Raw genomic sequence first — 16,242 nt, forward strand, 5'->3', positions numbered from 1 at the left:
TTTTTTTTTTTTTTTTTTTTTTTTTTTTTTGGTGGTTGTTGTTGTTTTTTTAAAAACTTGTCTCCAGTCTGGATCCTGTGATTGTTTCAACTGGTATAAGCAACTCCCTACTTAGGCTCCAGGGTTCCAAGTGCTTCCAAATCCCTGCAAGGAACAAAAGTGATTAATTCATGTCTTTGTCCTCAAACCAATGCTCCACAATTGAGGACTGGAAGGAAATATAGCAGGTGCCATTGGGGACATGGGAATAAGGGAGCATGAGGGCCTTTGGGCTGCTTTAGCAAGAAAAGTTTCAGGGTGATATGTAGTAACCTGATTATGGAAGGAGAATGTGGGGGGAAAAGCAAAAACAGATCACAGCTTTTAATGTGTTATCCAGAAATATTTAGAGAACCAAATTAAATTCAAAAGAGAGAAATTATTCCATTTGAACAGAGTTTGGAGATTGTAAAAAGTGTCTGGTCTTCTAATATACTTTTGACTATTTTTCCCCAACTAAAACTGAATTAATAGGTCAAATATTCATGCAGATGATTCTTGTTTATTGCCTCAGGCTGTGTGGTTTAAAGCAATTCCAACTCCACTGAGCACTTAATATGTGCCTCCCACTATACTGAGTGGGAAAGGAGAGGAGGAGGAATGACAAATACATTTAAGTTCTTGCCCTCCTGGGTTCCTCAAAAAATCAAAAATGGAAATCCTATATGATCCAGTAATTTTTTTTAAAGATTTTATTTATTTATTTGACAGAGAAAGAGAGGGAACACAAGTGGGGGGAGTGGAAGAGGAAGAAGCAGGCATGAGCATGGAGCCCGATGCGGGGCTCGATCTCAGGACCCCGGGATCATGACCCGAGCTGAAGGCTTAGTGGGCACCTAGGTACCCCTGATCCAGTAATTCTACTACTGGATATTTACTCAAAATAAAATGAAAGCACTAGAAAAGATAGATATAGGGGTGCCTGGGTGGTGCAGTCAGTTGAGTGTCCTACTTTTGGTTTTGCCTCAGGTTGTGATCTCTGGGTCTTGAGATCAAGCCCTATGCTGGGCTCCACACTCAGCACAGAATCTGCTTGGAGTTTCTCTCTCCCCGCTGCTCTCTCTCTCTCAAATAAGTAAATAAGTCTTAAAAAAAAAGAAAAAGAAAAAGAAAAAGAAAAGATATATACATATATACACCCCTATGTTTATTATAGCATTATTTACAATAGCCAAGATATGGAAGCAACCCGAGTGTCCATCAATAGATGAATGGATAAAGAGGATGTGGTATATGTGTACACACACACACACACACACACACTGGAATATTACTCAGCTGTAAAAAAGAATGAGATATTGCCATTTGTGGGAACATGGATGGACCCAGAGGATATTATGCTCAATGAAGTAAGTCAGAGACAAATACCATATGATTTTGCTTATATGTGAAATCTAAAACAACAACAACCACAATAACAAAAGCAAACCAGAAACAGACCCATAAATACAGAGAACAAACTGATAGTTGCTAGAAGGGAGAGGGGTGTGGGGATGGACAAAATGGGCGAAGGAGAGTAGGGGATACAGATTTCCAGTTATGGAAAGAATAAGTCACAGTGATGAAAGGTCTGGTGTAGGGAATATAGTTTATGATGTTGTACTAGCATTGTATGGGGACAGATGGTGCCTACACTCTGGCGAACAGAGCATAATGTTTAGAGTTGTCAAATCATTATGTAATTGTATATCTGAAACTAAGGTGATGTGTGTTAGCTATAGTGCACTAAAAAAGAAAAAGTTCCTTCCCTCCTAGAGCTCACAGATAAGCAAGAAAGACAGACATGCAGGCAGACAAACTATTATATTGTGTGACCAGCATTGCGATGGAGGCACGTGCCATTGCTATGGCAATACAGAGACACAGGGAAAAATACCAATGTTGGGGGAGGGAGAGTTGCACTCTTAACAATTCTGGGGATAAGTAGAGCCAGAATAGGGTAGGCCTGGTCCACCAGATCTTAAAGGCAGACAATCTACTAATGGAACTATCAGGTGGGAAAGGTACCTTTGTTTAAATAGGAAATAGATCTATGGGCGAGGGTCAGCATTTATTTTATCTTGGGCTCTCTTTGGATGCTAAGTAATGGACATCTGTTCCTGTTATGAGCCCAGGCACCAACTGAAGAGGCATTTTCAGAAGTCCTTAGAAGGTTCCCAGTAATCAGCAAGGCTTCTGGGAGAGAGCATAGATGTCCTGGAGATCTGGAAGGAAATTATTTTGGGGTAGAGATATGTATTTCAAGATCCTGGCCAACATCTAAATGACTTAATTCTTTTGCCTTCGTGGTTAAAGACTAAGTCTATCTTCCCTATGCTATAAGCATCAGTGTAAAGGAATGAACCATAAGAGCCAACCATCCCCCACCCCAAACCACTTCCACCCTGGGGAGGGAAAGATTACTTGAATTTAAGGCTAATAAACCCTCTTGCTGCTCCTGTATACGGTTTAGACAAAGGATAAACAAAGGGATTAGGGTCTGGTGTTAGGGTCTTCGAAGACTATATTTTATTTGGGAAAAGGTTTTACTTTCCTCATAAGGCTCTAGACTACATTTTTCTAAATATGAGTGTTTCTTCTTGGGGGCAAATAGGATGTGTCTGTGTGTGAACACATGTGTGTGTGCCTTTGGAGCAATTTTTTTTTTTTTGCTTGAAAACTGGGCAGAAAGAAAAACTTACCCGAGTGGCACACTGATAAAGATATATTAAAAGGGACAGCACTCAGAGTACCAAAGTTCACACTGAGACGTTCATTCCAGCCTTGAACTGTCTTGCCAAAGTCCCTAGCTCCCTCTTCTGCCTTCCTCTCCTCCAGGTATTTGTCTAAGGGAATAAATGAAATTTTGGAAAATTTCTATAACTTACTATGTTCTTCTAGCAATTGTGCTATTGTGTTTGGAACAGAGATGGGTGAATCCTGCCCAGTACTCCCGAAAAAGGGTGAAGGATTCTTAAACAGTTAAGATCAGTTGCAATGCAAACGATTAATACAAAAGCAAAAAGCAACACTGTGGGCGAGAAAGAGCTAATGTTAGAAGAGTCAGGCTAGCTAGATAGAAGAGATAATGCTCATGAGGAGCTTCCCCTGTAAAGATATTACGTTATTTTGATCTTTTGCTTTGTTCTATAAAAATAGTAGTATTTAACTGTAGGTTTGAAGTTGTCCTCTCCTACCTTGCAATTCTCCTTTGCTATAACAACCCTTTGGTAAATTTTAATTGAACTTTAAAGAATTCTGCAGTGGTATTATGGGAATTAGGGACTTTCCATATTTCTCTTTATTGGCCGAAATTCTTACTACAGTAAGAGTGTTGTCTTCAGCAGAACAGTAGTACAGGCATTCCTGGTGGGAGTAAACTTGAGACCCAAGATCCTTTTCAAAAAGGTAGCAGAGGGAGAGCATGCTGAAGGAGATTTAGATGTGCAGATGCAGGCAGAATTACAAAAGAAAAAAGAGAGAAGAAAAATTCTCATGACCCTGCTACCCTCAAAAATTTTTAATTCACTTGAGAAGATAAAGCATACACCCATGACTCTGATTTTCCAGTTGTGGTCATCATTTGCTCATCCTGCCTTGGCTCAACTTGATTCCCCTATTTTTGTTAATCCATTCAGTTTCCAAGACTGGAATTTGGATGCCAAGTTTGATTCTTTCCTCCTCTTTACCCCCTACAAATAATCAGTCTCAAAGTCTTATTGGTTCTGTTCTCCCAAATACTTATGCTATTTTCACCTGATACTCTTATGAAGAATGACACTGGAGAAGACGGGCTGGGGAAGCTGCTGCATTTAGCAACTAGAAGACCTTTAATGACTTGTAAAGGACCGGTTTCAGCAGCCATATTATAAGGGGTTGAGCAAGTATGGGTGACGAAGAAGAGATGGCTATTGTGTCTGATAAGTACTTGGGAGTAATAATATTTAGTCTATGTTTAAACTAAAAAGTCCAAACTATGCCTTCTTTAATAATTTAAATGGACACTTTACTCTTCTTATTCCACTGTTCTATTTCATTATTTCCTTTTCTTTTAAAATTAATTTTACCTTCTGGAGAATTGGTTATAAAAATTATGGTAATGATATTTTGGGAAAATGTTAGCCTTTCTCACCAAAAGAGCCCAGGCAGCAAAATTCCACCATCTATGCAGAACTAAAAATAGAAGTTTAAAAACCTCCTGGATTTTTGCCCCCCCCCCCCAATTTTTTACTTTTAAGATTTTTAATTATTTATTTGACAGAGAGGGATACAAGGAAAGAGGCAACACAAGCAGGGGGAGAGTAGGAGGGGGAAGCAGTCTTCCCGCGGAGCAGGGAGCCTGATATGGGACTCGATCCCAGGACCCTGGGATCATGACCTGAGTTGAAGGCCGACGCTTAACTGACTGAGCCACTCAGGTGGCCCCCAATTTTTTTCTTTACATTTTTTTCATACATAGAAGTATGAATACTTTTCTTGTGAATCCTAACTTTCATATATTTACAGCTTGTCTCTAGCTTCCCAGCTTGCTTTCTGCTAACTAAACCAGTTTGTATGACCTTGGCTTTTTTTCCTTGGCATTTTTATTTTAACTTAGTTTCTCTCATCATCCCACTAGTCTACAATTGCAGTGAATTTCCAAATTCAGCCAAAATATGACTTTAAAGTGTATAGAGAATCTGGCAGTTTGAGTATGTAGGTTTGAGTATTGGGTACACTGCATAATGGTTGTATGAACTTGGAGAAAAACCCAATGTCAGATCCTTAGATTCTCCACTTGTGAAATAGGAGGAAATTATTTCACCTCAATAAATGTTAGTGCAAAGGCTGAGGTGTGAAAGTGCCTGGCTCGTAGCAGCCATTTAATAAATGTTAGTTTCTTCAGACACCTTCTCTAAAGTCCCCTACTTTTTTCTTGAGCTATAGACTTGTATTTCCAATTTCCTAGAGACAGACATCTCTACACTTAAGTCTTTCTAATGGAAGTCACCCTTTTCCATCAGACTTGTCCTTCACATTTCCCTCTGTATTTTTGTTCATGATACCATCAGTCTGTCACTCAACACCCCCCCCCCAACTCTTGTTCCACCCTTTACTGATTCCTGGCAAAGACCATGAGATGCCTTTAAGTATCCCCAGGTGAGAGCAGAAGCACCAGAGTCTGCATTGAGGAAACAACAGGTGCAGAGAGCTGCGATCTACTTAGTGAAATTCCTTGGAGAGACTTTCTAATCCTGGCTCCCCTTCTCCCCTTCATCCTTTTTCTGGTCTGCTATGTTTGGCTCCTGATCCAGACTTAGGATCTGCTTTTATCTTTGCTATTTGAGGATCCAGCTCAGCTTTTCTGGATTGCAGATTAATGGCTAACCTCTGGAACCTCAACTATTGCAAACACTCATGGACTGCTCTCCCTTTCTCTAGTATCTTCCTGTCTAATCCAGTCATCCCAAAGGGATCACTTTAATTATCCAAACAATTCTTTTAATGGTATTACTCCTCTACAGATAAACCTCAAAATGCTTCTCCCCCCTACATCTATAGCATAAATACCAAATTACCTTGCCTGGGAAATAATGGGAGGAACTGTGTAACTTGGTTCCCACCTGTACCCTGTGTTTCTAGCTGATCTCTGACCATTGTCCAGGATGAATTCTTTGCTGTCATGCTAATCTAATTACTTATTCTCTTGAGTGTACTTAACTGTCCGAAAATGCAACCACCTTATCTTCTTTCCATTACATTATTATTGGTGGGAGGTAGGGTCACACGCATCATCTCTTCCCTGCTTGCCTCCATGATATGAGCACTGACTAAGGCTTTGCCAGTCAGATGCTCCCATCCAGGACAATAAAAAGTGAGTGAGTGAGAGGAGAAGGGAGTTGGGGTAAATTGGAAGGGGAGGTGAATCATAAGAGACTATGGACTCTGAAAAACAATCTGAAGCGACGGGGGTTTGGGAGGTTGGGGTACCAGGTGGTGGGTATTATAGAGGGCACAGATTGCATGGAGCACTGGGTGTGGTGAAAAAATAATGAATACTGTTTTTCTGAAAATAAATAAATTGAAAAAAAAAAAAAGTGAGTGAGTGATGCAAACCCAGAGGAGCAGTTGGGATTCATTTACAGCTGTGGTGGTGTGGGCAGAGTCCTCTGGCAGGTGTAGTACCATCCTGGTTAGATTCTTTCTGCTAAAAAAAGCTATTGTGTTGGGGCGCCTGGGTGGCTCAGTGGGTTAAGCCTCTGCCTTCCGCTCAGGTCATGATCTCGGGGTCCTGGGATCAAGGCCGGCATCGGGCTCTCTGCTCAGCAGGGAGCCTGCTTCTCTTCCTCTCTCTCTGTCTGCCTCTCTGCCTACTTGTGATCTCTGTTTGTCAGATAAATAAATAAAATTTAAAAAATAAAATAAAAAAAATAAAAAAAAACTATTGTGCTTCCTATTTCTGGGCTCTTGGGAATACATTTGCCTCTTACAATTTTCTAAACTTGATCCTTCCAGCTTTCCTATGGCTCTATAAGTCACTGGTTCTTATTCCAGCACATTCCATTGCTCTTCTCACAGACAGAGATGTTTCTGTTGCTTTCAACCCCAAGAATCCTAACTTATATCCTGAAACCTGCCTTGTTGTTTTCACCAGCATTTCTTTACTAGCCTAATTCTGTGTGCAGAATGCCTTTCTTAACTTCAGTCTGTTTTTCCATATCCAGCTCTCGCCTCCTCTTTCTTGGTTATCTTAACAGTTTCTGAGTATACCCTTTGAGCTGGATCCCAGATTAAAAATATGCAGAGGAATATATACAGTCACAAAATAGAGATAGAAGACACAGCCCCCAGCTGACTGGAGTTGTCGTGCATAGTGAAAGACAAACATATAAAGAACAATTACATTTCAAAAAGTTAGAAACCAGGATGGACGTATGTACTATGTCCATTAGGGCATGAAGGGAACAGTTCTTACTTATGGCAAGTGTCCATAGGAAGGGGCCTGCCAGGTATTTAACTGCAGGAAGGATAATACAGGCACAGAGGCAGCATGAGCAAAGGCCAGGAGGTGTGAAGGAACATGGCAGCACTGAGCCATGGCTGAAGCTCACTGTGGCCACAACATAGGATGCGAGGGGAAGGAGAGTGGTGGGGAATAAAGCTGCGGAAGTGTTTTCTATCTGACAAGTTTAGTGATATAGGCTCCATCTTCTAGGCAACAGTCTTTAAACCTTTTTTGATTGTGCATTCCTTCCTTTAAAGTCTTATACAGTACTATGATGGATTCATATATGAGACATTAATTATGTTAATTTCATGTTTAAGTTTAAAAAGTAACAAAAAACACACTAATATTGTCTCCCCACACTCTGAAGGATTGTCTTGCTTGGCTTCAAACTGGTGTTATTAGAAGAGTTTATTAGAGGGTGAAGGAGTATTTACTTTTTTTGTAGGATAATTCTACGAGCAGCATGGAAAAAGGATGAGACCTAAATTCTTGGAGTTTTAATGTGTGTACAACTCATCTGGATTGTTTTGAAAATAAAGAACTGGAGTCCCCAGTGAGTTAATGGAACCAAGCAATGTTTATTAACGACTACTAATATTATAAAAAGACAGCCAGGCATTTAGCGCCCCCAGATGGAAGTATTTGATACTTCACACCACCTACAAAGTCTTCCTGCCAAAACCACCAAATCTGAATCTGGTCAAGGCTTTACATTTAAATGATAATAATAATAATAATTATTATTATTACATAATTACTAATTTATATAATATAAAGTAATAGCTATTCTATGATTACTAATAAATAACTAATAAATAACAATACCAACAAATAAAATCTATACATTATAAAATTAATTATTATAGAACATTATTAAATAAATCGAAGAAAACTACAGGGGTCAAAGGAAACTCTACATCACAAACAACCCAAATTCTTCAACAAATAAGAAGCAAAAAGTGGAACAAGAGTATTATAGGAGGAAAAAGAGAGACCAGGGGTGTATCAACCAATTGCAATGTGGGGAAGTTTTTTGGGTTTTGATTCAAAAATTGTAGGATGGGGCACATGGCTGGCTCAGTCAGTAGAGCATGAGACTCTTGATCTTGGAGTCATGAGTTCAATCTTCACGTTGGGTGTGGAATCTACTTTAAAAAAAAAAAAAAAAAAAAAAAACCGGGGCGCCTGGGTGGCTCAGTGGGTTAAGCCACTGCCTTCGGCTCAGGTCATGATCTCAGGGTCCTGGGATCGAGTCCCGCATCGGGCTCTCTGCTCAGCAGGGAGCCTGCTTCCCTCTCTCTCTCTGCCTGCCTCTCCGTCTACTTGTGATTTCTCTCTGTCAAATAAATAAATAAAATCTTTAAAAAAAAAAAAAAAAAACCAAAAACCAAAACTGTGAGATAACATGGGAAATTTGAATGTTGATTAGATGTTTGATATAAAGGAAAATTGTTAATTTCTTAAGGTATAATAAGAAATAATTATTAATAATTTCTTAAGGTATAATAAATATATTTATATTTTTTAAAAATTCATTATCTAGAGATACACACTGAAATACTTACAGATGAAATGATATGATATCTGGTACTTATTTCAGAATAATCTGGGTTAGGGGTATTTATCAAACAAGATTGGCCATGGGTTGATAATTATTAAAGCTGGGTGATAAGTAGGTGGTAGCTTACTATATTTCTCTCTGTACTTTTAAACATGCTTGAAAGTTTTCTAATAAAAAGTATTTTAAATTCAGATTCCTAGGTTTTGCCTCCTAGAGATTGTGTTGCCATAGGTATAAGGTGGATACTCAGAAATCCAGACTTTTAACAAGCACCCAAGGGAATTTGGAATCAGATGGCCCCTAGACTGCCATTTGAGCAAATTCAACCCAAGAGTTCAGTGGCTTGATGGGAGGAAACCAAGTAGGAGAAATTGGCAGTATCTTTAATAGAGTAGGTACTCCAGACAAATATCTGAAAATTTTATTTGATGATCGTTTACAAATAATTGTCCCAAATCTTCATAGGGTTTGCGTATAATAATCATTCAGGGTGTGATTACTGGTGCTATTTCCTGATGTGGGTCTTTTTTCCATTAGATTTTTTGAGTCCCCTAATGCTTGCCTCATGAACCAAGGCTAATTCCCTGATTAGATAATCATCCTTGTGAATGCTTTCTTCCTAATCACAATGGTAGGAGAGATGTTGCCAGGCCTTCCAGGAAGGGAGAGACACCCAGTTGTGACCCATTAAATTGGCATCAGCTCTCACTCCACCCCTTCCAGGAGGAAAGGGGAGGGAGCAGAGAGGTGACCCATCCATCCCAGTGCTGTCAGGTCACATCACATCTCACACACTCCACACCCCCTATTTCTTTCCACTTTTGAGATTTTTCAACTGGAAAGTGCCTCAGGAGTTGTATAATGGGCTGGGGTGTGTATAGAGACAGGGCTGGTGACATGTCATAAGGCAAACTAACTGAAAATGAGAAGGTCCTGCCATGGCTTCTCAGAACATGGGTCCCCTCTCCATCAGTTACCGCCTCCACCCAGCAAAGTCAACATAAAAAGCTGCTGCTGGCTGAAACATTCTGAGATTTCAAGAATGCTTTTCCATCCAGGCAAAGCTCTGCTGTCCTGCCAGCAACAGAAAAACAGTCTTCCAGAAGAATCTTCTCCTAATCTAGAGTAGCTCTAGGCTTCAGACCTGCCTGGGATCAGCTCACCTCAGGGTGATGGTAGATGGAGTAGCCACATTCAACCCCTCCCCAATATATTATGAACTATAATAGCCTTTCCTCTTCTGCACAATCCAGGGAAACCTTGCTGTACCCCACTGATAAGGTAATGAAACAATAGTAGCCAGAGATGGGCACTGTTTGTATCCTGGTTTTATAGGCAGAGACCTTCAGGTTAAGAGTTTCAATGATTTATCCATGATCACTCAGCTCAAGGTCAAAACCAGGATCAGGTAATCCTGCTTCAGACTTTGTGCATGTAACTCCCTAGAGGGTTTTTTGTTTTTTGCCTTGTTGCAGTCACCTTGCCTTTTAAATCCTATCCTGCTCCTCCACCCCAAAGGGAACCTACCTTCCTACCAACGTGGACTCCACGTTTCCCTGAACACGTCTCACTTGTTCTCATATATTTCCCTTTTCTTTCATTTTTCCTTCTCCCTGAAACCCTGTCTTCTCCTCAACCCCCATTTCTCTCATTGAGATCCTTCTCCAGCTTGACAGACTTCTAGGATTCATTCACTGTTCTCTGTAAGGACATTTCCCTCTACATCTTCATCACACCCTGCTGATAGCATTTCTTGTCACTCTCATTTGTTTCCTTTTTTTCTATCTTCCTTACGATGGCATTATGGCCATGTATGTACTTGCCTGTAGAATCCTGTTACACTCCAAACTTCTTGAGCCAAGTGACCGTTTACTACTCAACTTTTTATTTTCTGGGCATTTACAACAGTGCTGTCTTACAACAGGGGCTTTAAAATTCTATGGAGGTGAATGTGTGCAACCCTACAATAATGTATAACCTCGTTTTCATTTATCAAAATACAATTAAAGTGTCCAGGGGAAGTTAAATGCTGCAAAGGATCGGTGCTATGATTCATCCTCACACAGTTAAAACTAAAACTCCTTCAGCAACATCATGATTTACTAAATACATTGAAAATGAATCACCATGGGAGTTTTGAATGTCTCGCTCCCACTTCTCCCCTCACAGAGGGGTGGAAGTAGAGGGGAGAAGACAGAACTACAAAGCTGCCTGGGGAAGTTAGTATATTCAGATGCTCACCCCTAAGCTTCCTTACCCTTTTGTGATTCCGGATTGGTTTGGGTGAGTGACTAGGGAAAGGGCAGCCCTCTGGGGAGATTAATAAGCAGGTCGGAAGGATGAAGATCAAAGAGCAGCTTTGGCTGCAGACCATGGAGTAACCTTAGTAACCGGCAGAGGCTCTCTGATCTCCATGTTCCTCCACACCCCCTCTGAGTTCACACTACATTTTGCCCCCTTTCCTGGGGTTACCACCCTTCTCAATTACAATCCACCCTTGTTTCTCCAAAACTCTACATCCTGCAAGACGATAGGTCTGCTGTTTATTTGCGTATAACTCACTATCTAGCCATCAGATAGCACCACCAGGAAAAGTTTTATGAAACTGGTATGAAAGCAAATGTTAGTTAGTATGAAAGTTCAGGGAGAGCTTGTTTCAGCTTTTTTAACAAAAATTATCTAAAATGAATTATTTAAATTGCTTTTCTATAGTATTTAACCTCATTAACCTACAGCCAACTCATAAATCTTATAAAAGTTTGCCTTTTAAATCATCCATTGCATGTTGTCTGGGGTTTATTCCAGAATAATTTGGTGTGGTATATGGGAGTTGGGGGAAGGGTACAAATGACCAAAACTGGCCATAAGTTGATAATTGCTGAAGCCACTGGTAAGGGACTTGGGTGTTCATTATGTCATTCTCTCTTGTATTAGTTGATGTTTGAAATTTTCCTTATAAATTTCTTCTTTAAAAAAAAAAATTTTGTCTCCAAATTCTGCCTCCATGTAATTCTAGTGTGGCTAACTTTTCTGTTTTGGAAGCGAGGAATCATTACGTTGGGTCATCTGCTCTCTCTGACTTCCTTATCATCCCAACATGTATTATCTTCTTTACATGTCCTAAGGTTGGCAAGACAAGGGTCTGTCTGCCTAGTTGACCTCAAGTACTAACCACAGAGTGGCCCAAGAATCTTGGGCATTGCCAGGCTGAATGCTCAGACTCCTTTCGTAACCATTTAAAAATATGCCATGGTAGCGGGAGTTCCAAGCTTGAGGGTTTTATTTTCACTGAGGGCTTCAAATGCTGCTGCTGGGCTGCAAATAGAAACTAGGATGGTGGCTTATTTGCAAAAGTTTCTGTGTTCTTTTCCTCTGTCCTCATTCCTTCTCTATCTCTTTCTCTTTCCTCTGTCTTCTGTTAGAAAAACATCTATTGGTGGGTGGTTACCAGTCTGAGGGTAAGAGAACTTTCTGGTGTTAAATATTTCCAGGATATCAATAACCAAAGGTGTTGGGACTGCTGTGAACAACACCATAAATTGGCACCCTGTGTCCCCTTTCTGGAGACTTCAACAATGTTATTGTTTTGGGAGGAAAACAAACTCAAGAGCTGAATGGGAGACCGTCTTTGAGGAGGTGACAGGTTGTGCTTCATAGGTGTTTTGGCAGCAGCAAGTTAAACTGGGCATTTCTTGAATCATACAAGCAGAGGGACTTGCCATCTGAGCCACAGCAGAGCTTGTCGTGCACAGACTACATCCAAAGTATTATCCCGCTCACGGGGCGATTCCCGGCAGCATTAGTCACTGGCAGGCGTCCCCTGAAAGCCGCTCTTGGGAACTTCTGAGGTCTTGCTTTTCTCTGCAGCTTATCTGATTCCATGAGGTCCTAGAGATGCTTTGAATGACCAAGAAAGTCAAAGTGGAAAAAAAAAAAAAAAAGAGTAGTTCAACTAGTTAGAGCCCTGGGCTGTGGAGGAAGATGGCCAAAGAAGCTGGATTTACAGCTGTCCATCACTCCTCTCATTTTGCACAGGAAAGGCATTTCTCTAATCCACCTGTTCAATTATTTATCATGCTATGTGTTTCCTCTTAATTGTTACTCAGGCAAAGCCTTTATGTTGTAAGGGGACACCCTAGTATTTTTTAATGACCTTAGGCAAAGTGATTGACACTTGATCCTGGAGTCAGATGTTCCTAGTGACGCAGCTTGCTCTCCCAGTAGCAGAAAAGCTGCCTGCCGTGATTAAGTTAGAACTGTGAAAGTGCTAAAATGTGTTGTCAGCCTTCCTCTGATGCAAGCACTTTTATTATAGAGTGTGGTTGCAGAGGAGTGAAGCAACACAAACCTTGCCTCCAAATATCCCTTTTTGCTCTGGACTAGCCACTCTATACAGAAAGGCAACATGTGTTGGACGCTTGAAATACCAACAATCACAGTCCCGCCTTATCCAAACTTATAGTTTTTCTGGGTCGACCCCTCCCCCCTCACTGTTTCTTTTTCTGGGTTCCTTTGACAGTGTGACCCCAACTGATTTGTGCCTGGCAGGGTGCCAGTTTCTGAACTCTCATTAACTACCCCAGTCAAGCAAAACAAGAAGCAATCCATTCTGTATTTGAACTTGAAATGGAAAATCATCTGTGTTTGCTTTTCTCGATAGGAGGCTGAGATGGAGCAAAAGGGTAATTCTATTTTTTTTGGACATGGGCTACTTCCCAATGAAAACGCTGGGGAACCTGTGAGCAGTGGGTATCAGATCCACTGTGACTCAATCCTGGCTGTCCATTCTATGTTAAAACCACAAAAAGGGCTTTCTCAATGCCACCTGCTTGAGTTTTTTCTACTACTCTTCAGGGTTCCTAGGCAAAGGGTATTTTTAGGGTATGGCCGTCTCCTGGGGGAATAGTCTTAATTATTAATGATTCATTAATTTACTAATGTGTACCACAACTAATGCAATGAAACCAAATACACATAAGCCTATGGCCTATAAAAATTAGTGATTAAATACAAAGGAAAGTGAAAGCAATAGAGTATGTTATATTCCTATTACTTTCACATTCAAGACTCTTACCGGTATTTATTCCAAATTATTATAGGCACTTTGTTCCCATTCTATCTTGATGCCAGAGGTACAGGAATCCAATATATTTAATTAATACACAGATTGGGTTTTGACCCTACAGGCTTTTATTGTTTTTGTAGAAAGTTTTATGCCTGGACTACCTTAGCCAGACTTTCTTAATTCAATCACAGAATGTTTCTTTTTAATGCTTGGATTTCTGATACCTACCCATGTTTCACACATTGTACATGCCCAGTAAATATTAACCAAGTGATTGAACTAATGAATGAATGAATGGAGAGGATCCCAGTCTGGCTTAAATCAACAGTTCCCAAACATGGCTGCATACTGGAATCACTTATGAGCTCTGTATTTTTTTGTTTGTTTTAAGGATTTTTATTTATTTATTTGACAAAGAGATTAAGAGAGAGCACAAGTAGGCAGAGCAACAGGCAGAGGGAGAGGGAGAAGCAGGCTCTCCGAGAAGCAGGGAGCCTGATGTGGGACTCAGTCCCAGGACCCTGGGATCATCACCTGAGCCAAAGGTAGACGCTTTACCAACTGAGCCACCCAGGCACCTGAGCTCTGTATTTTTATTTGTAATGTTTCTCTAAGTGCCCCTTTATTCCCCTCTCATTTTAGATTCTTTTCAAGCTAATTATTGCTCATTATAATAATCAAAACAACTTAGAGGAGTGTAAAGAAAACCTGTCTCCTTTTCCTAGATCAACACTCTAATGATGGACATGCTTTTAATGGGTCTCCTTGGGTTCTTCTATAGTTTTTATTTAAACAAGCTCAAATACACTTCCAATTTATTTTACAAGAATGGTATATGATAAATATTAGTTGAAAATTTGCCTTCCACATAATGTGTTACAGACACTCTGCAATATATCCAAATTAATATTAGTATGTACCAATTTGCATCATTCATTTTATTAGTTACTGAGTGTATATAATACAGATGTACCATAATAAATTCAAAGGTATTTTGGGGTAAGTGTGTGCCAATGCTGGCAGTGCAGAAAGACTCTTTTTTTTTTTTTTTTAACAATAACAGTTGTTTATTTTGAACATAAGGGAAAGAATGGGGAACACGGGGAAAGAATCTAACTACAAAAGCAGAAACAGAATTCCAGAGGAAAACATTCCAGTGTTCCGTGGTTCTATAAATATTCTTATAATTCTGTTATATCTATGTAAAGATGTAAAACTTATGATCAGATAGGTTTTCAGAAGTGAAATAAAGTTGGAATAAAGAAAATACACATTGAAATTTTAAAATAAAATATTGCCATATTACCTGATGTCTCGCCTTTGACAAATCTATACTTAACCAGTCTTCTACCTTATTATAAATTTATTGAGAAATAAAACAATTTGTAGAGAAAAAACACTGTGGTTATTAATTTTCATTTCCTGGGATATTTGGGGTTTTTTTTGTTTGTTTTTAACAGATAGAAGGTCCCATTTTGAATCTGCTGAACCAGAGCTTCTGAGGTCAGCACCTGTGAGTCCTGGTCTTATAGAGCTTCTGGGTGAGTCTGAATTTGTCAGGGCTTGGACAGACATTTGGGAACCACTGATAAAGACAGTCTCTTGTTTGAAACATAAGCTGTTTGGAGATGTAAGCTTCTTTTATCTAGGAACAAACAAATAAACCCTCAAAAGCAACCAGAGCTGGTTAGTGGAAAATGTGTATTTTCTACAGGATTTAAAACTATATATTTATTTCAGCTGTTGATGCAAATCTCAATTCACCACCTTAACTCTTTAAAAAATGTCTTTGTCCAATCAGAACAATAAAGCATAACTGTAAGTATAACCAATTTCAAGGCTTGTTGAAACATCCTTAGCTGTCTGACCTGGGGGAATAGACCCCCAAGGGAGGGCATTCCACAGGAACCTATATTGCCCAGGTTAACAAGGCAAGGGCGAGGTGGAATGGAAAGACAGAAGACCTGGATCAGGGCATCTTATTTCTGTCATCTAGGAAATGTTTGATCCTAAGCAAACCATTTAACCTTTCCAAACCTCAATTTTCCCATCGCAACGTGAGAATAATATTTCACAGAGCTTCTGGAAAGAGTTAGCGTGGAAATGAATATGAAATTGCTATGCCTACATCAAAGCATTGTCCAAATGCTAACCAGCCCTCTATCAGGTAGCTTGATGCCATCAGGGTTATTTTTAAGATATGTAAATTTGGGTATGAATATGTTGAACACAAACAGCTTCTGACTGAGCAAACAAAACATTGATAGGTAGATGGATTTGGAGGGGGTGTCTTCTTGCCTGATAGGACCAAATGCAAATTTCTATGTCAACCCATTTTCTCTGTGTTTGAAATTTCTCTCATGAGATAAACTGCTGTTTTTCTACTAATATCTCATTTGAACTGATTTTCTGGTAATTTCTGTAGCTTTATATGTCAAAGCATATTGGCTTTGCTTTAAAATCAAGATAGATGCTAGTACCACTTAATATATTGAGTACCAGTCATTGACAAAACACTTTTTATCTGTTAAGTCAGTTAATAGTTATTACAACCCTATGAGGTGTACAATTAATATTCCCATTTTATTGACGAGGAAACTGAGGTACAGG

General features: G+C 39.7%; 1 long non-coding RNA gene across 3 annotated transcripts in view; it reads left to right on the top strand.

The window, feature by feature from the left end:
* LOC132003801 (uncharacterized) overlaps window positions 1-15,169 on the top strand; it is a 119,117-nt gene extending 103,948 nt beyond the window's left edge. Inside the window, exon 5 of one of the 3 annotated variants that reach the window (XR_009400320.1) lies at window positions 15,097-15,169. This is a non-coding gene — a long non-coding RNA (uncharacterized LOC132003801). Of the gene's footprint in view, window positions 1-7,451; window positions 7,510-15,092 lie in introns of those variants that run through there. The other 2 variants (XR_009400318.1, XR_009400319.1) reach the window with 2 other exon arrangements.
* The last annotated feature ends 1,073 nt before the right edge of the window (window positions 15,170-16,242 follow it).

This window comes from Mustela nigripes, chromosome 16, assembly GCF_022355385.1.
Source record: "Mustela nigripes isolate SB6536 chromosome 16, MUSNIG.SB6536, whole genome shotgun sequence".
Classification (NCBI taxonomy): domain Eukaryota; kingdom Metazoa; phylum Chordata; class Mammalia; order Carnivora; family Mustelidae; genus Mustela; species Mustela nigripes.